General features: G+C 44.1%; 1 protein-coding gene across 1 annotated transcript in view; it reads left to right on the forward strand.

The window, feature by feature from the left end:
• WNT5B (Wnt family member 5B) overlaps nt 1-27,893 on the forward strand; it is a 106,602-nt gene that overhangs the window by 64,178 nt on the left and 14,531 nt on the right. The window lies entirely within an intron of this gene.

Raw genomic sequence — 27,893 nt, forward strand, 5'->3', positions numbered from 1 at the left:
GGTATGAGGTGATATCTCAGTGTGGTTTTTATTTGTATTTCCCTGATAAGGAGTGACATTGAGCATCTTTTCATGAAGCATCCCACTCTTGATTTGCGCTCAGGTCATGATCTCACGGGTTCATGGGATCAAGCCCTGAGTTGGGTTCTGTGCTGACAGTGTGGGGCCCGCTGGGGATTCTCTCTCTCCCATTCTCTCTGCCTCTCCCCTGCTCGTGCACTCTGTCTCTCTCTCAGAATGAATAAATAAACTTAAAAAAAAAAAGAAATACTTTGATAGAATACCAGCTATTATTTGTTAATATTAACAAAAACCTTAGATACTTGTTACAAAGCAGATAGCATCTTCGAAAAAAAAAAAAAACAAAACAAACCTGTGTTGTAAATATAGCTATTTCCAGGGCAATGAACACCTAAAAAGATGGATTTTCACTCATTCAGTAGTTCAGGAAATGTTGAAACAATTTTTGTGCACTGCTCGGTGCTTTGAAGCAGACAAAGATGTTGAAGTGATGTTTCTGTCTTCAACGATTTAGACCAAGCAATGAGCTAGAAAACGCCTACTCATAGTGATGTGTCTGTTGGTGTTACAGTGCCGACAGAGTGATAGAAATAAAATGTTTCCATTGAGAGGGTAACCATAGGGAAGCCTAGAATTTATGAATCGTTTTGATGGAAGGAAGGTCATTACATCAAGTAGAAACTTGTTTAGACAACAGGCTGAAAGTTTTCCTTACTTGTTTGGAAAGAAATAAGAACACTGTAACAGCAGCCATACATTGTCATACTTTGTTATGGTTCTTCCCCTTTGAGACACCAGGTTAATTTTAAAAATCATCTTTTCAGGGGCGCCTGGGTGGCGCAGTCGGTTAAGCGTCCGACTTCAGCCAGGTCACGATCTCGCGGTCCGGGAGTTCGAGCCCCGCGTCAGGCTCTGGGCTGATGGCTCAGAGCCTGGAGCCTGCTTCCGATTCTGTGTCTCCCTCTCTCTCTGCCCCTCCCCCGTTCATGCTCTGTCTCTCTCTGTCCCAAAAATAAATAAACGTTGAAAAAAAAATTTAAAAAATCATCTTTTCAAAGAATTTTTGGCTTTTTTCCCCTTCAAGAATAAAGAAACTTTAATTCTTTTTTTTCTAATTTTTTTTATGTTTATTTATTTTTCAGAGAGAGAGAGACAGAGACAGAGACAGAGAGAGCACGAGCAGGGGAGGGGCAGAGAGAGAGGGAGACACAGAATCCGAAGCAAGCTCCAGGCTCCGGCTGTCAGCACAGAGGCCAACACAGGGCTCGAACTCATGAATGGTGAGATCATGACCTGAGCCGAAGTTGGATGCTCAACCGACTAAGCCACCCAGGAGCCCCAGGAAACTTTAATTCTTATTCATCTGGAATTAGAATTCAGTATCTGAAGTCAGAAAATTTTAGTTCATGGTTTGGATTTTCTGCTGTGTTTACAAACCCGATTGCCCTGAAAAAATTTTTCTTGATTGGCAGTCTTTCTCCTCATTTGCCCAATTCACTGCTCTCTGACAATAGAGCTTGATAGTACACATCCAGGCAGGGATGGAGAAGAGGAGCCATTCAGTGTTCTGCCTGGCCCCTTAAAAGGCCCCTTAAAAGGTGCAAAGGTGGTTCCCACGTGTGTCTCCCGTAAGTGCTTGCGACATGGCAGCCCCTGAGGTCACCTCTGTTCCCAAGATAGCATCATGAGCTAAATCTACACCAGATTTGGAGTCTGAAGTTGTGCATTAGAATCCTAGCTCTCCTGTTATAATAGACACATGGCCTCAGGCAAAGTGACTGAAATTCTTTGAGCTTCAATTTCCTCATTTATAAAGTGAAAGTAATTCCTTTCACAGAACTGTTGTCCAAATTCCCTGAGGAAAAAACAATCCACAGGAAAGGAAGGGCCTAGTGTAGGACCTGGCACATAGTAGAGATCAAATAAATGCTGTGTTTTGGGTTTTCTTTTATAAATGCACTGTGGGGGAAAAGAAAAACCCACACAGGTGTGCCCTCAATTTGTACAGATATACATTTGCTGACAGTTGAACATTTTTTTAAACGTTATTTCCTGTTTTTAAGAAATGTGCAGGTTAAAGGGGTGGAAACACAGCAAAAGTGCAAGAACATAATAAAATGATCTTTCAGTTAGAGCAAGCCATCTATCTCTCTCCATCTCATTTTCTCCTCCAAAAGTCAGGAAGAGCAGCAGATTCCATTCAGTCACCAAGAAATGGTCCCAGACCACTTCTGCTAGAACAGCATCCATCCTGTTGCCTTCCATGTATGATCTCACTACCAACTCTCACACTCTTGCTTGGAGCCACGATTCTCAAACTTGAGCAGAATGACTTTGAACACTTCTGAGTCAGAAGGTCTGGGGTGGGGCCGAGAATTGGCATTTCTAACATTATCCCATGTGATGCTGATGCTGTTGACTGGGATCACAGCACTGACAACCCTGGTGAACTTCCTACTACCCAGTTTTCTTTCTCCTGCTTTAAGACTTCTATTAAGGAGCGCCTGGGTGGTTAAGCATCCGACTTAATCTCGCAATTTGTGGGTTCGAGCCCTGCGTTGGGGTCTGGGCTGACAGCTCGGAGCCTGGAGCCTGCTTTGGTTTCTGTTGTCTCCCTCTCTTGGCCCCTCCCCCACTCACACTGTTTCTCTGTCTCTCAAAAATAAATAAACATTAAAAAAAATTAAAGACTTCCATTAAATGATACTTCCTAAAGTCTCTCCCTTTTTAGCAAAATAAAAATAATTCACAGAAGAAAAAAAACGATGTTTCCCACCACTCATCTTTCATCTTTTAGATCATAAGCTCATGATGACTGAATTTTTCCCCCCAGTGATAGAGTGAAAAGAATATAGGTTTTGTAGTCAGATTCTGGTTTAAAATCTTGATTCTATCACTTATTACTTCTGTGACATTGGACAAATTATTTTAATCAGTTGGAGCCTTGGTTTTGTTACTATGAAATGGGACTAGTGATTTTTGTATCTTGGGAGTTTTGTGAGAGTACAGTTCCTGACCATAACGAAAATAGCTAATATTTATTGAGCATTTATTGTGTATTAATCATTCTTTTAAGGTCTTTACATATATGGACTTATCTATTCTTCACAACAGCTAAATAGTACAGGCTAGCAACAGCTAATCAGTTAATAAGTGGAATCTGAACTAAGAAGAAAAGTCCATTTTACAGATGAGGAAACTATGGCACAGAGAAGTAACTTGCTCAAGACAAAACAGGTAGCGGAACTGGAATCTGAACTTTCATTATACTGAACATCATTATACCTTGCTAGGATGTGGTTTCTGTATGACATCAAAGAAGAAGGGGTCCAGGAAAAAATTTGTTAACAGTGAATGAGATAGTGACTGTACTGTAAGCAATATTGGGCCAGGGCAAGGTGTGGCTTTCACACAAAACGCTTGAAGACACTGTTTGATTTGCTAGCCAAGGTAGGTTGGTATTTGTGTGCCTGTATGTGTGTGTGTGTGTGTGTGTGTGTGTGTGTGTGTGTGAGAGAGAGAGAGAGCGGGAGAGAGGGAGAGAGAACATGTGCAAGCCTGTGTGATGTGCACACTGTGGGTAGATATGTTGATAATCCATTTTACATCTCCAGACCTACAGCTGGATGCCTGGCTGGCTCTGGCCTTGTAGTGTCCCCAAGGAATGCACTTGTGTGTAATTATGTCACCCTCTAGTGGTTACTTCTCCATTAGCCCTTCCTCCATGAAACCGCCACTCCGTGTCAGTGCTTCTTCCAAATGAGACTCAGTGAGCAGAACCTGAGGGAGACTGCACGGAGGGGCTGAGAGAAGGGGAGCATGGCCCAGGGCAAGAAGAGAGAGGAAGAGTGTGAAGGAAGGGAACGCACCACTGGAAATAACCAGTAGTTCACTTCTGGCAGGGGAAGAAGGGGAGGCAGGAAAGGCAGAACATTTTGGAGCAAGGGGGGGAAGGAAGGAAGATGGGCTCAAGTGAGAGTCCTGATATCACTTTTCACCCAGTACCATTTGTATTTATGGGATGGGACAGTTAGTGCATCTAGAGCTCTTTCCAGAGCTTCAGTACTGAGGGCTGAAGTGGGATTACACAAGGAATATTCTTAGCCAGTTTCAATTCTCTTTTCCAAGGGAAGTAAGCACAGACTGTGGGGCTAACAAAGGCTGGCTACTTTCCAGGTTTTCACCACCCTGGAATGGACAGCTAACTTTCCTCCTTCTCCGTAGCCTGAGGCTGTGTTCTCTCTGCCAGTGAAGGTCATCCTCATAGATCTGTCATATCTTGATAAATATTTCAAAAGGCAAGGATGGAATCACGATCAATCTTCCTCAGAACTGGTTTGTAACTCTACATTGGGTCTGGAACTTTGCTGTCTAAAACCTTACTGAGCCAGAGTTTGAAGGTTATTCCTATTTTGAAAAGGTACTGGGGCTGAGCCAGGTTTTTCTGGAAAGTTCTATGTGGATGAACCAAAGCATTTACATTTCTTACATAATGCCAGACCCAGGGGAGTCTGAGGCACCAGCTCTGTTGCAGAGCTCACAGCCAGCTTCCCTTTTCTGCCAAGAGGGTAGGGTTAAAGGTTTAGAAAATAGCCAGAATTAACTCTTCACACCCCAGAAAAAAGATAGTTACAAAAAATTTTTTAAAAAAAGAGAATTAAAAGAAAAAAAAAAGAGATAAAAAGCAAATCTTTACTGATACTGTTGTTTTCCTGGATACCAGTCATTCCCCAAACTGCCAATACACCAAGCACTGGCTTTCCCCTCTTCAAAGAGGGATGTGAAAACAGTACAAAAACTCTGTTCAAATTTTTTCTAAAGTTAAAACAACTTCTCTTAGTTTTGAGACCTAGAATCCAGTGAAGTTTATTTGTTGTTTACTTTTATTTTTATTATTTAAAAAATTTTTAAATGTTTTTATTTATTTTTATTTTTAAAAAAATTTTTAAATGTTTCATTTATTTTTAAGACAGAGAGAGACAGAGCATGAGTGGGGATGGGGCAGAGAGAGAGGGAGACACAGAATCTGAAACAGGCTCCAGGCTTCAAGCTGTCGGCACAGAGCCTGATGCAGGGCTCAAACTCACTAACTGTGAGATCATGACTCGAGCCAAAGTCGGACGCTCAGGACGCTCAACCGACTGAGCCCCCCGGGCGCCCCTGTTTTTATTTATTTTTGAAGGAGAGAGAGAGAGACAGAGCATGAGCGGGGGAGGAGCAGAGAGAGAGAGGGAGACACAGAATCCGAAGCAGGCTCCAGGTTCTAAGCTGTCAGGACAGAGCCTGATGCGGGGCTCGAACTCACCTGTGAGATCATGACCTGCCTGAGCCGAAGTCGGACGCTTAACCAACTGAGCCACCAGGCGCCCTTACTTTTTATTTTTAAACTTCACTTACCATTTAAGGCCAAAGTGTTCAAGTAACTTACTCAAAAGATCTGTTGTAACCATCAAGAATTCTTTGATTTAGCTGGGTGAGGGCATGACCCGAAATTGGAGTTGTCAACATTCTGACATAATAACAAAACTTAGTAATTAGGTGACACCTTCCCTTTAAAGCTTTGAGAGCACTGTGTAGACATTTGATGACAGCACTTATTTGTTTGTTTTGCAAATGGAGAAAATAAGGCATAGAATAAAGAAGGGATTTTCTCAGGGTCCTGGGAACCATTGAGGTTGAGTGCATCGTTCCTCTGACCTGCGAGCATCTTTGAATTCCTCACTCAGGTGCGCACTCAGGATCACCTCTGTACGCGATGTTTCAAGAAAACTCATATGCCGTGGGAAGCATAATCAGTTATTGGCAGAAGTACATAGAATTAAATTTGATCACTTATGCTACTAAGTGGTTAGGATTGCCAGTTGATTTAACTACAATAAAGGAGGACAAGTGAACATTTTATTTTAGAAAGAGTGATTATGCGTGTCGCCCAACCATGTTACTGACAAAGTGCTTTGGGAAAATAGAAAACAATCTTTGGAATCGTTTTTCAGCCTAGTCCTCCATTTTTCTGATTTTAACGCTATAAATTTTAAAAGTTTGGCATAGTTTGAAAAACAATATGAAGACTAAGAGATTTGCTCGCAAGTGAATTAGCTTGCATTGTGTTTTCATCAGCAACATGCCTTAGTCTGTAATGCTTCACTATACAGATGGCATATCAGCTGTCATATGCTACCCTTAATATCCTAATTATCATAATTTTCAATATAAACATAGCATTTATTAAAAACTTTCTGGGGGCTCCTGACTGGCTCAGTCGGAAGAGTGTGTGATGCTAGATCTTGGGGTCATGAGTTTGAGCCCTTGTGCAATGGGTATAGAGATTATTAAAATAAATAAATACACTTAAAAAAAATTCTGTAAGGTGGCCTAAACTGGTAGATAGTTGCAGCTACTACATGAATTAATATGTGAACTAAAGTTTTTCTGTGTTCTGTAGCATGAAGATAGTAAGTGCTTAAAATTTGAGTATTTCTTAATCCTTGACCAACGTAAAGAATCGCATGCTTAACATTAGATCATCTTAAATTCTCCATGGCTCTGGGAGCGAACTGGTTTTTCATTCTAATGCATAGATCATATTCCAAACTGAGGGGTTTGTTTGTTTTGTTTTGTTTTGTTTTTTAACAATATCAAGTTTAAATTCTACTCCTGAAACCATTACTCCAGTATTTGTTAACTAGCTTGGATTTAAATAAAATTAAAAAAATCAAGTTTTAAAATTCTGTTTATTTAAATTCTAAGACAAAGCTGGAAACAGGAGAATTGAAGACCTGAAAACAACATTGTCTGCCATTGCTGTTCTGCCATGGAAAAGAAATGGCGTGCAAAAAAAAAAAAAAAAAAAAAAAAAAAGGAGGTTGGCAGGAATTAAATTTGTGGTGTTATGCAAGAGAAGGCATCCAGATTACATATAAAAGTTAAACTGTTTCACACCCTGTTCCTAAACATAAGGGAATATGTGGCAGCAGTAGGTTGAAGCCTGAATGTTTTCTTAAACATTTCTTAAATGTTAAGGATCCTGAAAGATTCCCAAACAAATAGAAAATTCTACTTTGAATGAGTGTCTGTGGTCCTAGATCCTGCTGAGTGGACCTCCTTTTAATGTCCCTCCTGCTCACAAAAAAAGAGTAAACTATCTCTAACATCCAAATAAAATCCACAACAATAAAACAATTTTTGAAAGGCATGTTAGAGATCCAACTGGATTCTCTTCCTGCATTTTTCTGTAGCATATCAATTTGATTTGCTTCATGGTTAAATGGTTCTTGGTCTGAGTGATGGTTTCATGGGTGTATACAAATGTAAAAAATTCATCAGGCTGTATATTTAAAATTTGTGCATTTTTCTGTTTTGTCTCAATAGTAATAATAATTTAAAAAAGCTGTTTGTGTGTTTAAGTCAGAAGGGGGTTTAATGGGTCAAGGAAAGTTTACTTCTGTGCATACAAATTATCACAAGTTCTGTTTGTTCAACAGGCTAACCAAACAGGTAGAGATTCTGCAGCAGCTGCTGCCTAGAATTTAACTGTGATGGGAACTCGGCCCTACCCCTCAACCCCACAACCCTGTCTTGCTTGTAACTGTCACTCCCACCCTGGACCTTCCTGACCTGGCTGCTCTCACTCCAGAACTAGGGCGAGAGTTGTATCTCTTTTGTTATTCTTCACCTGCAAGCCTCATCCCCATCCCTCAGCCCCTGGTACAGTGTGTGCAGTCTGCACTCAACAAATATTGCCTCTAATTCTGATCATTTTCTTTGGTTAATATGTGTTGGGGGTGGGGACCAGAGTGGGAGGGGAAGAGGAAGCTGGGTTTTTTTTTTAATGTTTTAAGTATTTTAATTTTTAAAGTTTATTTATTTATCTTTGAAAGGGAGAGAGAGCACGAGCTGGGGAGGGGCAGAGAGAGAGGGAGACACAGAATCCGAAGGAGGCTCAGGCTCCGAGCTGTCAGCACAGAGTCCAATGCGCCCGCAAACTGTCTGTGAGATCATGACCTGAGCCGAAGTTGGAGGCTTAACCAACTGAGCCACCCAGGTGCCCCAAGCTGTTTTTTTAAAGAATAGATCAGTGAATGAATCTGTATTGTGGGAAGCAATCTGGGGTGGGGGCAGGAGCTGGAATAGAGAACACACAGACATTTCTGGTTTTGCCTCAGTCTTTGAGAATGTTTTCTTAATGTTGAAAAAATGCAATAGTTTTATCATTTGCTGCACACCATTCCATGCTGTTCCCTACGAACCAAATCAGGCCACATTATACTTGCTATGTTATCCCGTGCTGTTTTTCATTGACTTTTTGGTTGTTGATATTGGCTTTTAGGGTTTGGTGTGTGGTTTCTCTCAACACAAACATGAACACATTTACCACTGAAATTTTCCTAGGGGTCTGGTCATTTGAAGCTGGAAATTGTCTTCGGGATACGTTTTCACATTCCTGTTCTTGCTTTCATCTGTGTGCCACCCATGGCATTAGGCTTTCTGTGGTGTGGTGGATGTGCTACATGTAAGTAGAAAAATGCAGCTTCTCTGATGCAGCCAAGAAGACAAGGAAACCATGGTAATATTGTGTGCTATTAACGCACATTTGTTTGTGGTCTATCAGAGCTTCAGGTCCAGCTGTCTTTGCCTATTACCGCCATCCCAGACAGTGACATCCACAAGGACAAGGCCCTTTTGCAGAATATCAAGGACACGCCTCCCTTATTCGTGCTCCAGTGGCTGAGATCCGACAGCACTCCTGCTAATGTTTTCTTGATTTGAGCTCGGTGGCACTGGCTACTGGGCATTTTTTTGCAGAGGATCCTCATTAGAATTCCCCTCTGTGTCAGTGTTTTAAATCTGTTTTTTAAACAAAATCTCTAAATGCTTTTGAAACCCACAGTGTTGTTTTATTTTGCTGATAGAACCCAGATGGCAGGAGAGAGTTGTTTTTTTCCATCATTTGAATCGCTGCACATGTACTGTATCACCTGGACACAGAAGGGTGATGTCAGGACAGTGCTGTGGCCACAGAGCCTGGTTACGCTCAGGAAAGCAGCGGAGCCAAAAAATGCCTTCTGATTCAACACTTCCGTTCTCTGTGTGACTTCAGCACATATCTAGTTACAGGGTTTCTTTTGGCAAAAACAAATTTTTGTGTGAGAGTTAGCCGGGCAAAGCCAGTGTCTCCTTGGCCAGTTGAGTTTGAGGACCCATCTGCCTCATACATCATTAGCAGCATTGTTGGTTTAGGGCCTCTCCATAGAATCTTTATTCATGGAGAAGTAGAAAGAAGCTCTAACAGCCCAGCTGGATTTCCAGGTCCTGAGTGGAATTTGTAACCCCTTTGACTTCTCAACTGAGAAAATTGGATGCGGCTGTCACAGAAAGAGAATAAATATGGAACCCCACAATGCTATGCTTGCAGCTACTTTTATTCCATTGAATTGGACACATAATAAAAGGCAGGCATACTCTGGGAGGCATAGGGCTGAACCAATGCGAGGAGCCCTACAGTTCTGTCGGTTGAGCTGGTGACAGTCGTGGGCAAGACACTTTATGCCCCTTTAGTTGGCCACTGGCTGAAAGATGCCGGCAATAATATCCTCTTCTGTGATCCTACTGCCAGTGTTCTAGTCTTAAAACTAAATGACCTATGAAAGAGGAAATACAAATGTCTATAACCATCTAACAGTGTATATACCCTCACTAATAATCAAAGAAATACAGTTTAAAATCAGATAGGCATTTTCACCTGTTATGAGAAAAGATTTTTTTAAATGACACTATCTAAATATCTTAATTACCTTTTGTCATTTAAAACTATAACTTAGTCTAGTATTTTATTAGGCTTTATTTTCATTAAAGGTTGGAAATCTTAAAAATAGTTTATTTTGAAAGAGCAATAAATTGCCCAATGTACTTAATGAGCCAATTTAGCTGGATTGGTGGACTGGCCAATAGATGCCAGAGATGTTAGGGGCTGCAAAAGATGTTAGGAATCGTACAGTTCAACCTTTTATTCTGTAATTGAGAAATCGGGGACCTAGAGTAGCTGTGTGACTTCTCTAGGGTCGCACAGTTATGAAGAGCTGGAACTGCATTCGTAAAATATCATGGGCTGTTATTTAGACCTTCCTGTAGATAAAGAGCTTAATACAGGATTCAACTTTTTTTGTCTTTTTTAATACCTCAAGGATGTTGTGCTTTACTATCTTTCTAGGCAGACAAAATGTCATAGACCTCAAAGAACAGGAATTCAGGCATTGTTACCTTCACTCAATCTGTCCTTTATGTGACTGAGTGGCTGGATACCTCTATATATTTTTAATGAGGATAGCAATCTATCTGTAATTGAAGTCCCTTTGATAGTCTTAGTTAGAAACCACTTGAGCAATTATAAATAAAAATAGGGTGTTTACAGTCCAAAAGGGGGATATTTTAAAAGTATATAGATGATTCTAACATCAGGCAGAGTTTCTGTTAAGGTAAATGTTAGCTTCTGTAATGAACAAACACCCCAATGTAAGTTGGCTCTAAAACCATCAAAGTTTGTTTCTAGCCCAAGAAAAAGGCAAAATGCATGTTCCTTATTGGCAGGCAGTTCTCCAAGGGGTAATTTTGGGGCCTGTCTTGTGACTCTATCCTTAGCTCTCACTTTGAAAGCCACTATGCTTGGGGCGCCTGGGTGGCTCAGTCGGTTGAGTGTCTGACTTCGGCTCAGGTCATGATCTCACAGCTCGTGGGTTCAAGCCCCGCATCGGGCTCTGTGCTGACAGCTCGGAGCCTGGAGCCTGCTTTGGATTCTGTGTCTTCATCTCTCTCTGCCCCTAAGCCACTCGCATTCTGTTTCTGTCTCTCTCAAAAATAAACATTAAAAAAAAAAAAAAATAGAAAGCCACTATGCTTATCTGCATCAAGGTGAAAGAAGGAAAGCGAGCATGGATGACTATTTGTGGGTGGATTTTGTGGGCCAGGCATGGAAGTGGTAGACATCATTTCTTCTAACATTCCATTAGAAAGAACCCAATCACTTGATGGCATCTTAGTGCGTTGGAGGCTGGAGGATGTAGTCAAGCCGTGTGCGGTTTCAGTGACTGTTAAGTGAGCTCTGCCATGGATAAATTTGAGGGTCCAAAGTAGGAAGACAGCATATGGGGTAAAGTATCTTCTTAGGCAAATATACATATATGTGTATATACACACAAACCCAAGAGTGTAGAAGTTATTGATAATTATTTCTACTATTTTTTGTAAAGATTGTTTTTAAGGGGTGCCTGGGTGGCTCAGTCGGTTAAGTGTCTGACTCTTGGTTTTGGCTCAGGTCGGATCTCACAGTGTATGAGTTGGAGCCCCAAATCAGACTCTGCACTGACAGCATGGAGCCTGCTTGGGATTCTCTCTCTCCCTCTCTCTCTGCCCCTCCCCCGCTCTCTTGCGCTCTCTCTCTCTCTCTCAAAATAAATAAATGAACTTTAAAAAAATTATTTTTAAGGAATCTCTTAATCTAATGTGGGTCTCAAACTTACAACTCTGAGATAAAGAGTCACATGCTCCACCGACTGAGCCAGCCAGGCACCCCTATTTCTACTATTAACTATAATTTTTTGTTAATTTTGATATAGGTATTTCTGCGGACTCATTCGAGGTGTTATACATACCTCAAGCTGTTTATTTCTTTAGTAGTGGTGACTTTTTGATCAATGACATGTATTTGCAAGATGGCCAGATTTCATGGATATCAAAACTGTTCTGGGGCACCTGGGTGGCTCAGTCAGTTGGGCATCTGACTTCAACTCAGGTCATGATCTCACACTCTGTGAGTTTGAGCCCATGTTGGGCTCTGTGCTGACAGCTCAGAGCCTGGAGCCTGCCTCAGATTCTGTGTGTGTCTCTCTCTCTTTACCCCTCCTCCACTCACGCTCTATCTCTCTCTGTCTCTCAAAATAAATATTGAAAAACAATTTTTTTAAATAGTGGGATCTCCCCAAAGCCACATGCACATATACTATCATCAGTATTTTTTATTTCAATTCAATAGTGACCAAAGGCAAGTGGTCTGAGGGCCTGTACTGGTGGTTGATTCCACCACTAACATTCATTATTCTCATGGCTGCATAATGCACAGACCACACCTCCTCCCCTTCTTTCCACTCAGGCTGACAGTGTTCTCCTTCTGCCCCTTATCATGTTTCTGCTGGATTAGTCCTCCCAGCTGGGCTCTCAACCCTTAGACTCTCATCCTCTATACTCCATCAATCATTATTGCTGGCAAACTATAAGCAGTTTTCCTAAATACAGATCTGATGATGCCTCTCTTCTGTTTAAATGCCTTTGATGGTTCCTAGGATTACAGAATAAAGCCCAAACTCCCAGGTGGGACCTCAAAGTCTTCCATGGGCAAGTCCCAGTATGAAGGTCCTGCTTCACCAAGAATTAATGATTTGTTTTTCTTTGCATTTTGGCTTTGTTTTCCCTCTCTCTCTTTCTCTCTCTCCCACTCCTCTCCCTCCCTCTCTCTCTCCCTTTCTATGTGGACATGAAATTGTTGTGTGATGTTCTTCTCATTCTTAGAATGTGTTATGTGTTTTCAGGCCTCTGCACCTTTGCCCAATGGGAGGGTCTCCCTCTTCCATCTCCACTTGTGGGAATTCTGCCTGTCCTCTTAGGGACAAGTTCAAATACCACTTCTATCATGAAGAATGCCCTCCTTTGTAATTAATAAGTTGATTGTAGAACTAATACTTGGATACAAATATTAGCATAACAATTGGATAGCAGTTGGTATCTCCATTGTAACATGTTACTCGGCTAAATATTGTAACTCGTACATGTCTTGTCTCAAGTCTACAAGATTATAACAATTTCTCTTACTCTTTGAGTAAGATCTGGTAGGTGCTCAATAATATTTATTGATTTGGGGGCGCCTAGGTGGCTCGATTGGTTAAGCATCTGACTTCAGCTCAGGTCATGATCTCATGGGTTCGAGATCTTTGTGGGTTCGAGCCCCGTGTCAGGCTCTGTGCTGACAACATGGAGCCTGCTTCGGATTCTGTGTCTCTCTCTCTTTACCCCTCCCCTGTTCGCACTCTCTCTCTCAAATATAAATAAACATTAAAAAATATATATTATTGATTTGAATTGGAGTCACAGAAAGAATTCCATTTACATTACTTTCTGGCATTTTCACTGGGCCTGAACTTTTTCCTTTTTTCTTGAGTAGCAAATGTAAAATAGCTACTCATTTAGTTCTGATCATGAAAAATTGCTTCCTGCTTCATTACATTGTCTCCTTTTCCTAATGACAACTCTAAAGATGATGAGTGGAGGTTGTCATTGAAGTAGAAAATGTCTATATCCCTAGCTGGTAGGTGGGATGTTGGTCCTGGGCCATGGGTTCCAGAGTTAGTTGCCCTGACTCAAGTGCCCATAGTTTACATGTTCCCTCTATTACAGCCCTTGTTATGCCAACCTTAAATAGTAGACTTCAAATGGAGCTTTTGGTTTCATATGAGTAATAATTTGTTTATTTGCTTAGCTTCCACTCTAGACCAGCACCATCCATAAATTTTTTGTGATGATGGAAATGTCCTATTGAAAAGCCACATGTGGCCAGTGGCTACCATACTGGACAAGACAGTGATATCGAGCTCCTGGGAGAGTAACATCTTAATAATTTATTATAATCTCCTATATAGTGCTAGGTGCTCAGCAGGTGCACAATAAATATGTGTGAAATGATGAACATTTAACATTCATCGAATGGCTGCTGAATTCAGGGTGCTTGCCGGGGGCCATTTGTGCATTGCCTCCATTTTCTGCGGAGCCCCGAGCTGAGGTGGCCCAGACCCTGAGGCTTGGCGTCCATCACTGCAACCTTCACCAGGGAAGCAGGCAGCAATTGGGAGCCATTTAGCAAGAGGGTTGGAGCTCTGTGAAAGAGGCCTGGCAGAGCCATAAAAGAAATGAAAGAATCTCAGCGGTAAACCAAAAGCCTCTTTAACGTGCCCAGGCCTGAATTTGGTGATCATGCTTTTTCCTGAAGAAGCCTCAGAATTGGATTTTATTGAATTCCCCAAATCAGAACCTGTGAGGCCCACAAACCTGGCCTGAAGACGGCTGGCAGAGACTCCAGCGGTGGTGAAGGAGATGGGCATGTGTTCAGCATGAGCGGAGGTGAGAAAGGTGGCTGGCGTGGCTTCTCACCTGGTGAGGAAGGAAGTGAGGTTGCATCTGAGAGGGACTGAAGGATTTCTGTCTATGGTTTTCATTAGAAAGCTGCCTGGCACTTCTTCCCTTTGAGCCACAGCACCACCTAAGGGTCAGTTTGAAACGCAGGAATAACAGCTAGGGTGAGTAATAGGTAGACCCGCATAACTTAGTTATTGGTTTCCCCCCATTTAAAAACGAAGTGTAGGGGTGCCCGGTGGCTCAGTCGGTTGAGCGTCAGACTCGATTTCGCTGGGGTCATGATCGGGTCATGATCTCATGGTTCGTGAGTTTGAGCCCCGTGTCAGGCTCCTCACTGACAGTACAGAGCCTGCTTGGGATTCTCTCTCTCTCTTTCTCTCTCTCTCTCTCTCCCCCGTCTCTTCACTCTGTCTCTCTCTCAAAATAAATAAATAAACTTAAAAAAAAAGCGTCGAAGTGTCATTTCTGCATGAGCAGTAAGCTCTGGGGGGGGAATTAGCTTGAAGTCTGTCTGTTCCCACACTGCCATTGGAGCCCTGCCAGCCAGTCCTTCCTCCTTCCGGGCACACCTGACCCGGGACAGCTGGAAGACAGGCCCTGGCACTCACCACTCAAGGCCTCTGGATCTAGGGCGGCTGCTTCTGCTGTTCTTTCCACTGTAATAGTCACCTCCCACTTGTTTATAAAAAACGAAGTAACTATCCTATTTTCCATTTGGAAATTGCCAATTTTTGAAGCCTAAGGTTGGCAGCTTCAATAAGATTCCAAGAGAGCAAGAAGACTAGAATGAGGTGAGGCAATAAATTCTCATCCAAACTTAGTTCCTGGGATGAAATTACAGAACTGTTCAGAAGAAAAGAAGAACTAGAATAACTGTGTTCCTAAAACTCCATGTGTGCAAATCCAGATTTATAAATAGTTCAGAATGACTACTCAATTAGTAAAATGACTGTTGTATATGTAATATATATAATTATAATATATAATACACATATTACAGTTCCTTTAACTAACAGTGGCATACTTAAAAGCCTTTGGGCACCTGACAAGCAGGATGAGTTTGTGAAGCAGCCAGGAGAGACGCAATAGAAAACAGCAGGGATTTGGGGAGATGACGAGGGCTGTGTACCTCTCACCCACTCACCGAGGCAGTCATATTCCCCAAATTTAAAAATATTGTGTTGGCCAAAGAGATTTTGTTGTCTGCCAGTTGGCGATCCTGCTTTTTTAAACAGTAAGATTGCCCCAGGTCTTTTTATTTATTTATTTATTTATGTATTTATTTATTTTTTTAATTTTTTTTTCAACGTTTATTTATTTTTGGGACAGAGAGAGACAGAGCATGAACGGGGGAGGGGCAGAGAGAGAGGGAGACACAGAATCGGAAACAGGCTCCAGGCTCTGAGCCATCAGCCCAGAGCCTGACGCGGGGCTCGAACTCCCGGACCGCGAGATTGTGACCTGGCTGAAGTCGGAGGCTCAACCGACTGTGCCACCCAGGCGCCCCACCCCAGGTCTTTTTACAATACACTTCAGTTTGCAAAAACAGGAACACGTTTACTTAACAGCACAAGATACATTTTTATTCTCATTAGCCTGTGGCAAAGAGAGGTCATCACCCCGTCCAGGATGGGGATCCAGAATTCTATTTCTTTGCTTCTTTCACTATCCAAGCCAGGAATTTGCAATTTCCCAGGAAATTTTTTTTCCCCATAGGACCAGACCCAGTGAAAATAGGTTACTTTGAAGAAAGATGAGTGCATCCAGACAGCTTTCGCCTCAACTCCCTAAGTCTCTTGAAACAAAGTCCACACCCATGGCTGCCATGCTTCTTGAACAATTTCCTGTACCACACCGATCTGTGGCTATACCTTTTCTGCCTTCTTTGCTAGAGCATCTTTTGAAATTATTCAGGATTTAGGAGAAGGAAAAATTCCTTTCTTATCTTCTGTGCAGAATAAGACTTCTGATGAGGTTCTGCTTGGTCCCCAGGGAAATGACTGATTTCCTCTGCCCACCCCCACCCCCCCAACTGTAACAGATGAGGAAGAGTCAGCTGGGATGGGCCACATCTGGGAACCACGCAGGGCCTGAAGTCTCTGGGATTTGCTCTGCCTGGGGTGTGGGGTTATTCTCGCCCAGTAGGAGAGGCCACTTTCACACTTCTCCAGACACTAGGAACTGGAGACTCAGGAATCATTTTTCTCTGAAACATCGAGAACTAGATTTTAGTGTGGAGGCCTCAGGATCTATTTCTGTGTCCTTGTCATCCTGTGCTGTGATTGCATCCATTTTGCTCCATATTTCCCACATTGTGGGAAATTTCTCATCGGGAATGGCAAACACACTTTTGAGGACGGGCAGTTTTGCATTTTTCTTGAGGGCTAGAATTAAAATCTCATCGAGCTCCTGCCCCCTTCTAATCCCCTTCATCCCCTGTCCCCAGGGCATTATTTCTCCTGCAAATGAGAGAAACAAAACACACACACTATTTGGGAGATGAGCAATATGTTGGTAGCTGGGATACCTGCTCCAAAAAAATATATATTTTTAAATGCTTTATTTATTTTTGAGACAGAGAGAGACAGAGCATGAGCAGACAAGGTGCAGAGAGAGAGGGAGACACAGAATCCGAAGCAGGCTCCAAGCTCTGAGCTGTCAGCACAGGGCCCGACGCGGGACTGGAACTCACAAACTGTGAGATCATGACCTGAGCCGAAGTCTGACGCTTAACTGACTGAGCCACCCAGGCGCCCCCCAAAAAATATTTTTTTTAAAAAAAAAAATTTTTTTTTAACGTTTATTTATTTTTGAAACAGAGAGAGACAGAGCATGAATGGGGGAGGGTCAGAGAGAGAGAGGGAGACACAGAATCTGAAACAGGCTCCAGGCTCTGAGCTGTCAGCACAGAGCCCGACGCGGGGCTTGAACTCACGAACCGCGAGATCATGACCTGAGCCGAAGTCGGACGCTCAACCGACTGAGCCACCCAGGCGCCCCCCAAAAAATATTTTTTAATTTTCATCTCTACCAAGCCTCAGGAAAGTAGATCACACAAAAGAATGCTCTGACTTCGGGCTGAGAGGATTCATTGAGAAAAGCCTGGAAGGAAGAACTAGAGACACCTAGAGAGAGAGAGAGAGAGAGACCCTTGGGAGAAATAATTAAGGCTGGCGGGGAAAGGCTATGTTAATTGAGCTGAGAAGAAAGATGAGCACCTGGGGATTCTTTTGAGAGGTTGCAGGATTGTCTGATCAAGTCTTGGGTACATAATTGCATTCATCTTTCATCACTACTTTAAAAATATATTTTTGGGGGGCACCTGGTGGCTCAGTCAGTTAAGAATCTGACTTCGGCTCAGGTCACGATCTCGCAGTTTGTGAGTTTGAACGTGCGCGTCGGGCTCTGTGCTGACAGCGTACCTGCTTGAGACTCTCTTTCTCTCTCTCTGCCCCTCCCCCGATCACTTGTGCTCTCTCTGTCTCTCTCAAAATAAATTAAAAAAATCCATATAAGAGAAACAGCTAGCTATAGGACTAAATGGTAAATATTGGAAGAAAAAATAAAAGGGGAGGAGATAGTGCTGGTTTTGCCAGAAGGTGATTTTGCCAGATCTGCATTTCCTGGAGTGAGAAGAGAAGAAACAAAATGCTGAGCCAGCCCCTGGCATGGTCATGGCAGCTGCTGTTACATGTATAGTTAATCCAGGCCTTGTACTCCGTGTACAGTACCCATGTGGTTTGCACTGAACCTGCCCTCAAATAGTTATCCCAGGTGCTTGTCTCTGTGCCTAAATTGTTGAACATGCATTTAAGGCAGGGGTTTCTCTTTGAGTATGAGGACCCTCTTTTAAGCTCCCCACCAAAAGGTCATGTGCCCCATGAGACTATAGTTGTACTTTCCACTAAGAAAATACATAAAGATCCCCTCATTATGTATTGAGATTTTTTTCTCATTTTATTTTATTTTTTTAAAAACTACCCTTTAGGTCCAACATGGGGCTTGAACTCCTGACCTCCAGATCAAGGGTCACATGCTCTGCCAACTGAGCCAGCAAGGCACCCGATTTTTTGTTATCTTAAAATATTTTTTGTTGTATAACATAACCTATACAGAACAGTGCATGGAGCGTATACCCACAACTTAATAAGTTGTTATAAAGGGAACTGCCATGTATCCATTACCCAGGTTGAGAAATAGAACATTGCTGGTGCTCCAGAAATTAATTCTTTTATGTCCTCTTCTCCTCACAATTCCCTTTCCACCCTTAAGGAAACCATTCTCTTGATGACAGTTACCATAATTGTTTCCCTGCTTTTCTCTCTGGCTTAGCCACCCATGTATGGGTCCCTAAACAATATAGTTTCACTGTAAATGGAATCATAGTTTATATATCCTTTTGTTATATATCCTTTTGCTTCTTCTCAACATGATGTTTGTAAGATTCATGCATGCTGTTGCATGGAACTGTAGTTCATTCATTTTCATCACTGCCTAATATTTCATCGTGTTAATATATCACAATTAATTGTTCCATCCATTGTTGATGGATATGTGTGTTGCTTCCAGTATGAAACTGCTAATAGCACAGCTATTCTTGACATGTGTCCTGGTGTGCACGTGGGCAGATGTCTCCAGGAAAATGGAATTGCTGCCTCATCAGGAACACTTTTTTTGGTTTGTTTTTTTTAGAAGGTTTATTTATTTTCGAGAGAGAGAGAGAAAAAGAGTGTGAGTGGGGAAGGGGCAGAGAGAGAGGGAGACACAGAATCCGAACCAGGCTCCAGGCTCTCTGAACTGTCAGCACAGAGCCTGACACGGGGATTGAACCCATGAACCATGAGATCATAACCTGAGCTGAAGTTGGACACTTAACTAACTGAGCCACCTAGGAGCCCCAGGAACACTTTTTTTAAATGGTAACTGAGGAGCCTGGGTGGCTCAGTTGGTTAAGTGTCCAACTCTTGATTTCGGCTCAGGTCATGATCTCACAGTTTGTGAGTTCGAGCCCCACATTGGGCTGTCTCCTGTCAGTATGGAGCCACTTTGGATCCTCTGTCCCCCTCTCTCTCTGCCCCTCCTTCCCTTTTTCTCTCTCTCCCAAAAATAAATGGATGTTTTTTAAAAAATGTAACAGTTGGGGCGCCTGGGTGGCGCAGTCGGTTAAGCCTCCGACTTCAGCCAGGTCATGATCTCGCAGTCCGTGAGTTCGAGCCCCGCGTCAGGCTCTGGGCTGATGGCTCAGAGCCTGGAACCTGCTTCCGATTCTGTGTCTCCCTCTCTCTCTGCCCCTCCCCCATTCATGCTCTGTCTCTCTCTGTCCCAAAAATAAATAAACGTTGAAAAAAAAAATGTAACAGTTTTATTGACCATACAGCTCACTTGTATAAAGTATACAATTGAGTGTTTTAAAATATATTCCTGGAGTTGTGCAACCATTACCACAATCATCAGTAACACTTAAAAATTTTTTTTGTTTATTTATTTATTTTGAGAGAGCACGAGCAGGGGAGGGGCAAAGAGGGAGGGAGGGAGGGAGAGAGACGCTCTATGTGGCCAGTGCAGAGCCTGACATGGGGCTGGAACTCATGAAACTGTGAGATCATGACCTTAGAAAAAAATCAAGAGTCGGATGGATGCTCAACAGACTGAGCCACCCAGGATCCTCCATTGGTAACACTTTTAAATGAATTAGTATTTGATTAATTACAAGGGTCTACATACATGTAGACCATTGCAGTAAAAGTAGGTGGACATATTTATTCATTCCAGAGGTAATGCTTGGTTTGCGTATGTTCTGTGGTTCTGTGGCCCCCCAGGTAAGGAACCACTGCTTTAAGGAACTGACAGGTAGAAATTTGTCATTAAAATAGATACATGTTCCTTGAAAGATTTGCTGCGTTAATTCCATAGTACTACACACTGCTTTAGGGCAGTGGTTCTCAAATTTTATTGTCCATCAGAATCACCTGGAGGTGCCTGGATGGCTCAGTTAAGACTCTTGATCTGGGGTGCCTGGGTGGCGCAGTCGGTTGAGCATCCGACTTCAGCCGGGTCACGATCTTGCGGTCCGTGAGTTCGAGCCCCGCGTCAGGCTCTGGGCTGATGGCTCAGAGCCTGGAGCCTGTTTCCGATTCTCTGTCTCCCTCTCTCTCTGACCCTCCCCCGTTCATGCTCTGTCTCTCCCTGTCCCAAAAATAAATAAACGTTGAAAAAAAAAATTAAAAAAAAAAAAAAAAAAAGACTCTTGATCTCAGCTCAGGTCTTGATCTCAGGATGGAGAGTTTTCAAGCCCTGCACTGGACTCCACGCTGAGTGTGAAGCCTACTTAAAAAAATTGCTTGGAGGGCCTGTTTAAACAGATTGCTAGGCACCACCCTCAGAGTTTCAGATTCAATAGGTCTGGGTGGGGCTTGAGAATTTGTGTATCTAATCAGTTTCCAACTGATTAGTCTGGGGACCGCACTTCTGGTAGCTGGCTATTACCTTGGAAATTAGAGGACTGGGGGCAGAAGGAATTCATTCCATTATTAAATAGATAAGAATTAGGAAAAAGACACTTACAAATTGTTGAAGGGAAAGGAGGCAATTCACAGGTCCTTGTAGTAGCTCAGAGTCTGACAGCAGGAAAGACTGTGCTGTAAATACTATGGAGACACAGTCAAGAGAACTTGACAATTGGTTTGGCCTGGAGGGTAAAGGACAGGGAGGAGTCAAAACGGGCAGCAAGATTCTAGGCCTGGATCCAGGGAGAGAATTGGTAGAGAACTAGCAAGATGGAGCGAGATCATGAAAGAAGAGAAGAGGGTGGTCTATCAGTATCTCAACTTCTGCGCTTCTTGACTCTCTGGGAGGATTTCCCCAACCATCAATTCACTGTCAAAAGGTGACTGATTATTGCCTTCAGGTCCCATTCTTGCAGGGTGAAACCAGAAGCCAGAGATCAGGAGAGTTTTCCTGGGCCATTGATAATGAATGCCTAGTGGGAATTCAGTAACAGTGTTCAGAGGGACTACATAAATTTAATGAATAAGAATGATTCTGAGAACACTGGAAATCATTGAAGCCCTTCTTTCTTTTTTTAGAAAATGGTTTTGTTTTTTTTTTTATTGTGAGAGAGAGAGCACCAGCAGGGGAGGGCAGAGAGAAAGAGAGAATCCCAAGCAGGCTCCGTGCTGTCAGCAAAGAGCCCGACACAGAGCTCAAACCCATGAACCATGAGGTCGTGACCTGAGCCTAGATCAAAGTCAGATGCTTAACCAGCTGAGCCACACGGGAGCCTCTGAAGTCCTTATTTATTGCAGTACCTCTCCTACCTTTCTCAAAGCACCTTGAAATTTTCTGTCCCCAATTAAGGGGATAGATACATCAGTAGAAACGGCTTTTTTGTGGGCTGGGCCATATGGAAGCCAAAAGGGCTCCTTTGTCTCCATGAGAGGCTGGCCTTGATGGCCTGCCTTCTATTTTCGTGGGAGCCAAAGAGGGCTTTTCTTGTTTAGTTGGCAAAGACTTACTGAGCACCTTCCAGTTACCCTTGGGGTACGCTCCTAACCACCGGGGAGAAAATGGTGAACAAGACCGTTGGAAAGAAACAAAATACAAATAAACGGGTAGCATGCCAAATTATGCAGCCTTATAGTAAATGCTGTGACAAAAACATGGAAGAAGCTAGGGAGAGGATGATGGAGGTGGAGCCATTCTCTGGATAGGACGGGCAGGGAAAGTTTCTTTGAAGGTGTGACCTCAGGACAAAGGAGCCTGATCTGCACAGAGAGAAGGGAACAATTCCCAGAAGTCAGCAAGGCACAGAGGGGAGAAACAGCATGAGGGGTGGGTAAGGAAGTATACATAGCAGTTTGCAGTTTCTGGAGCACAAAGTGAAAACCAAAATAGGATGGAAAGGTTGACAAGGGTCAGATTTTTGCAAAGCCTTGCATAATGTGGTGAGGAGTTTTGATTTCATCCTTTAGGAGGTGGGGAACCTTTGAAGGGTTGTAGGCAGGGGAGTCACATGGTCAAATATGAGTTTTGAAAGGAGCTTCTAGGTAGCTATAGTCATTGAAAGGTAATGCAATTTTATGCTCTCAAATAGACATAGTCCCTTAGCTTTTCTGCTATGAGGCATCTAAAACTTCTTTCCATGCTTTCTCCGAACTTTACATTTCTTCACATAACCACTCTGCTCCTCACCTCTGCCAGGGTTTCCCATGAGCACCTCACATCATGCTGTCTTTCCTGACGTTTATCTCTTGGTTTGTCTTTTCCCACCCAACATATACATAAACTCCAGCTCTCTAAAAACTATTTTTCTGTTTTATTTTATTTAAAAAATTTTCTTTTAACATTTATTCATTTTTGAGAGAGACAGAGTGTGAGTGGGGGAGGGGCAGAGAGAAACAGAGAGAGAGAGAGAGAGAGAGAGAAAGAGAGACACAGAATCTGAAGCAGGCTCCAGGCTTTGCGCTGTCAGCGCAGAGCCCAACGCCGGGACTCAAGAACCATGAGATCATGAAGCTGAAGTCAGATGCTTAGCTGACTGAGCCACCCAGGCTCCTCTATTTTTCTATTTTAGTATCTCCAACTTTAAACAGCCAGACCTATTCACAATCCAGATATCATTTTGGATGAAGAGAAGTCTGGATTCCCCCCAAACACACTTTGTGTGTGTGTATGTGTGTGTGTGTGTGTGTGTGTGTGTGTGCGCGCGCACTTATACTAGTAACTTTGCAATCAGCCTTTTTTTGATAAACATTGCTTTTTGTGCTACTTCCTATATATCAGGATGTTGTGATCTGACAGTCATACTGTTCACAGCCCCAGTAGCAGGACAATGGTGGAAAGAACAAAAACAAAGCGGAGAGGTGTTATGTTCCAGTGACAGGGGAACTACCAAGCATGGGATATATTTGCCTGTGTTTGGGGAGAAGTAGAAAGATCTGGATTCCAAGCCAGGGTCTAGCCTTCACTTGCTGTATGAGCAAGTTTCTTAACCTCTTTATACCTTAGTTTCCCTATACTCAAAGTGAGGATAATAATGGCATATACCACATAGAATTTTAGTGAAGAATAAATGGGAGAATTGGATGTAAAATGTTTGGCTCAGTGCATGTAGGAAGTGTCATTAAGTGTTCGCTCATATTTAGTATTGTCACCAGCTATCAACCAAGAGCCTTTTTTTTATTGTCTAGTAAAACTATACCAGCCACAATGGGGGCATACAGGAAAGTAGGGGAGGTGAGTTCTGACCTTCAGGGAGCTTTGGATCTACTGGAAGAAATATGCACAGTACCAAGACAGCCTGTGTGGGATGGGGTGCTGCAGACTAGTTCCCTGTCTTCACAGGTGCCGACGAAGTCCCAAATCAATGGAAAGATTTTCATGGCGTGGGATTAATCAAAGACAGCTTTATGGAGGAAGTGAATCTTGAGCACGGATTTGGAAGTATTGCTGTAGATGAGAAAGCATCCTGGGAAGAGGATCAGTAGGAGGGCTTGAGAGAAAAGAGGGCTTATTCTAGGAGCAGAGGGAGACTGGAAAAGATATCCCATAGCAGGAATTTCAGGAGAAGGATGAAATATAAAATGATGCCAGGCTGGGAAGTTTAGAATGATTGAAGACCTGGGAACCACTGTAGGTCCTCAAATGGGAATACTAAGATGCACAATTAGTATTTTAGGATTAGTATTTTAACATGGGTTATGTGGGAGCCATGGGTTAGACCACAGAGAACTGGTCTGTGTAAGGAGGGTGAGCACTTACCTGAAAACAGGGAAAGGAAATATGTGAACCAAGTGCCTTTTAGGAGGTGCTTGTCAAGTGTTTTGAGATCCATAAAGAATCTTTCTCTACAAGGGCACCTGGGTGGCTCAGTTGGTTAATGGTCTGACTCTTGATTTCAGCTCAGGTCATAATCTCACAGTTTGTGGGATAGAGCCCTGCATCAGGCTCTGCGCTTGACAGAGTCTGCTTGTGATCCTCTCTCTTCCTCTCTGTCAAAATAAATAAATAAACATTAAAAAAAAAAAAAAAAAAGAATCTCTCTCTACAGTGGTAAAAGCAGCCACGGGGAGAGGAGAAGGGTCTATCACTCCTGTCCCTTCCCTCCCCCACCCCTGCACCGCCATGGAGATCATCTAATAATTGGCAGATACCTGGACATGAGCGCAGCTAAAAGGTCACAAAAGGAGGCACTCCCTTCCCAAAGACTGTTAAGAGGGTCTCTCTTGTTATGTCAGGAATGTTAACAACATTGGAAATATATTTTTCAATGTTTATTATTAATTTTTTTAGAGAGAGACAGAGAGTGATAGGTAGTGATAAAGAGAGAGATAGAGACAGAGTGCAAGTGGGGGAGGGGCAGAGAGAGAGGGGGACACAGAATCCAAAGCAGGCTCCAGGCTCCGAGCTGTCAGCACAGAGCCCCATGCGAGGCTCAAGCTCACGAACCGAACTGTGAGATCATGACCTGAGCTGACGTCAGATGCTTAACTGACTGAGCCACCCAGGGGCCCTATAAATGTATTTTTTATGTAGAGTCCACACTCTAGCTTGGACTCACAGCCCCAACAATAAGAGTCCCAGGTTCTACCTAGTGACCCCAGCCAGGCACCCTGCAAATGTATTTTGTAATTACACATTCCATAGCTCCTCCTTGGGTCACACAGAAAGAATTAGCCAGTGGCAACCAGGAAAAGGCTCCCATGGAGGCTGTTGGTTATTTCTGGGTACGTTTCTAGGTGTGAGGTGCCTGTCTGGGGCAAGAGGGCAGGTGTGGGATGTGACACCATTTCATGTGCGACTCCTGTATGTCACTTGAGTCCTCAGGCTCTGGGGCAGGTCAGTCCTGAACACCCGGTGGTGGTGGCTTTTGTGAACAGTTCATGACCATGTCAAGCCCTTGCCAACTGGGTGGGGTTCTCATGGTTTCAGCCCTTGCTGACTGCTCTGAGGTGTGTGTGTGGAAGCACGGAGGTATCCCTTTGAGGACAGCCTGGCTGGGGTCAGCCCCACTTGCCCACGTCTCTCTCCTTGGTCTCCTATCTCTGGACTAACTGCATGTGGCCACTTAAAGGAATGCAAATTGGTGACTGAGTCCACCCAGCAAAAGGAAGAGGACCTGGAGCCCTGTATTCAAATATGCACCCCTCTGGTTGGGTAAAGGTGGGCATCACATCTCAGTAAGGGACCTCACACATGGCACAGCAGGGTCTGGGATGTGCAGCGGCGTCTCTCCCACCCCCACCCCCTCGCCACCTGCCTTGTCCCCACAGCAGTTTGAAGAGAGGTGGGCTGGGCAGACATTGCAGAGTAGGGCTTTCCTTAGATTCCATAAAGGACCCTAAATAATGTAAGCCATCACCCCTTACTATTCTTGATCCTTGTCCCCTAACACATCGGGTGTTCACTTGTTCCCTGCCATATCCCTGGCACTTAGAGCTGTAGCTGGCACATACTAGGCCCCCTGTGTGCATCTGATTAATGACTTTAATGAATGAATGAATAACTAACTGAAGAAGTAGGGCAGAGCAGATGTCTGACCAGCTCCTTCTGGCCCTCTGGAAGCATCTCTCCCATCCCCGAACCTCTACTACTGAAGGACAGAGACCCTGGATTCTCTCGTGCTTAACTTTGTTGTTTGACGTGACATTCACCTCTCCTAGGAAGGGGAGCTGCTTTGGTTCTCTGAGGAGATCTGTAGTTATGACAAAAGGCAGCACAAGGAATTCCCTTCCCTGTCTTTTCAGTATTTACTAGCTCTTTCTTCCTATGCAGAGGACAGCATCCCTTGGTTGAGTCCTGCTGTAAAACTCACCAATGACCTACAAACCGAGCTTTCAATGTGTCTCACTCATTAAGACCAAACCATGAGTCCCTGCTCAGCTTCCTTCCACCCCAGTGGGATTGAGGCAGAAGTTTCTATGCTGCCCATGCTGATGAAACCAATCCCCGATCTTCTCTCTTCTCCTCCTAGCTCCGCACAAGGAAAGCAAAGAATGTAAGTAAGGGCAGAGTGGCCCTGGAGTTTTGTGACCATGCAGAGGGCAGCTCACGTCTGCCTGCATCCTGAGTGAGAGCATCCTGGGGGGAGGGCGTTGGGGTTCAGTTTCAGGTGTCATGTATCTGGAAGACAGAGAAAGAAGTCCCCACATGTGCTACCATCTTTTTTCTTTTCTTTTTCAAGTTTTTAACATATATATTTTTTTAATGAGCTGAGAGTTTGATGGAGAGCGCAGGGTGGTAGGAACAGCTGTCAGCAGTGAGTCCTATCTCAGTCCCTGTCTGAGTCCGGTCTCAGCTCTTGTTTGCGAGGGGTGGGATTAGAAGCTATTGGGAAGTTTGGCCTTAGCTGGCCTGTCACTGGGGAGTCAAAGCCACAGTGACCATTAGCAGGCACTGACTCCTGTCCTTGGCTCAGAAACAGTACCCCCCCCCCCACCATGGCCTCAGTTGAACCTAGGATTTGCAGAACCAGAAAGATTTCACAGGAGCTTGAAGAAAAGGTGTGACAGAAGTGAGAGACGCTGGTATGAGGGGGGCATCCCTGGGGATAAGAAGTGTCACCCGTGGGGAGACACAACTGAGCACTCTGGCAGTGGAAATGTATGAGGATGTATGTGGGGCAGGCGGGAGCAGGGGCTTTGCAAGAGGCAGGGCGGTGGGAGGGTGGGGGTGGGGGAGGGAGGAGGACCACAGGGAATGGGGGCAGCTCTGACTCCTCAGTCCCCAAGAAGGACTGGTAGGTGGAGTTGAGGATGTTTGCACAAGGAAACTCTTTGAAGCTCTTCTCTGGTCCTCCCCACTCTGGACCTGGTTCCCTCCCCTCCATAAAGCCATTAGCTTCTGGTGCCAGCCCTATCTCTGCTCCATCTCTCTTGGTTCCAGTCGGTGCATTCACAGACCTCCTGCCCTGAGGGAGGGGGAGGATTTATGGGGGGTAGAGGGGAGAGGGGGAGGGGGCATCCTTTAGAGGAGGAGAGGTCTGTTAGGAAAGTAGGGTGTGGGGAGCGGTTAGTCAGCCGGGCTAGAGGCCGGATCATTTCCGAGCTGGCTCTGCATGACAAAGGGGAAAGGAGCAAGTTTCTTCTTTGATCTGCCCCCTGCCGGCCCCACACACCTGCCTGTTGGTGCTCCCGCCCCAGCTGAGATCTCAAGAAGGAAAACCAAAAGGGGGTGGGGACCAGGCTGTGGCCCAGCTTCCCTGGATCCTGCTCAGGCCACCTTCCTCTCTTGGTGGCCCCAGGACAAAAATATCTCCTAGGCTGATGACCCGAAGCACCTGCCGCCCCCTCCCGGAGAGCCTGGAGACCCAGGGCTGCGGGAGCAGTGCGGTGAGATGAGGCGGGGGCGGCGTGGGGCGTGCGCGCCGATGTGTGTTTGCGCGTGTAGAGTCGGAGGTGTTAAGGGGTCCTGGGAAGAAGACTCATTGGGGATGTGGGGTCACGCCCTGGATGGAAGCTAAGGGAGAAACGAGATGGGGGTGGGGGGTGAATGGGAGGGGGTGTGTTTTTATAGACTTACTCCAAGATCCAGAAGCAACGATTTTTCGCATGTTTCCAAGGGCTGGAGGAAAGGTGTTCTTTCGCGGATACAGGCACAGGCGTCAGTTACAAAAAATATGGCAAAGATGTGGGAAGCTCTTGAGCTACTAGGGAAGGGGTCATTGCTTCTGGAAGATGCGTCCTGGGCACAGACATTTG

Source organism: Herpailurus yagouaroundi, unplaced genomic scaffold (genome assembly GCF_014898765.1).
Source record: "Herpailurus yagouaroundi ecotype Mexico unplaced genomic scaffold, PumYag 355, whole genome shotgun sequence".
NCBI classification, from domain to species: domain Eukaryota; kingdom Metazoa; phylum Chordata; class Mammalia; order Carnivora; family Felidae; genus Herpailurus; species Herpailurus yagouaroundi.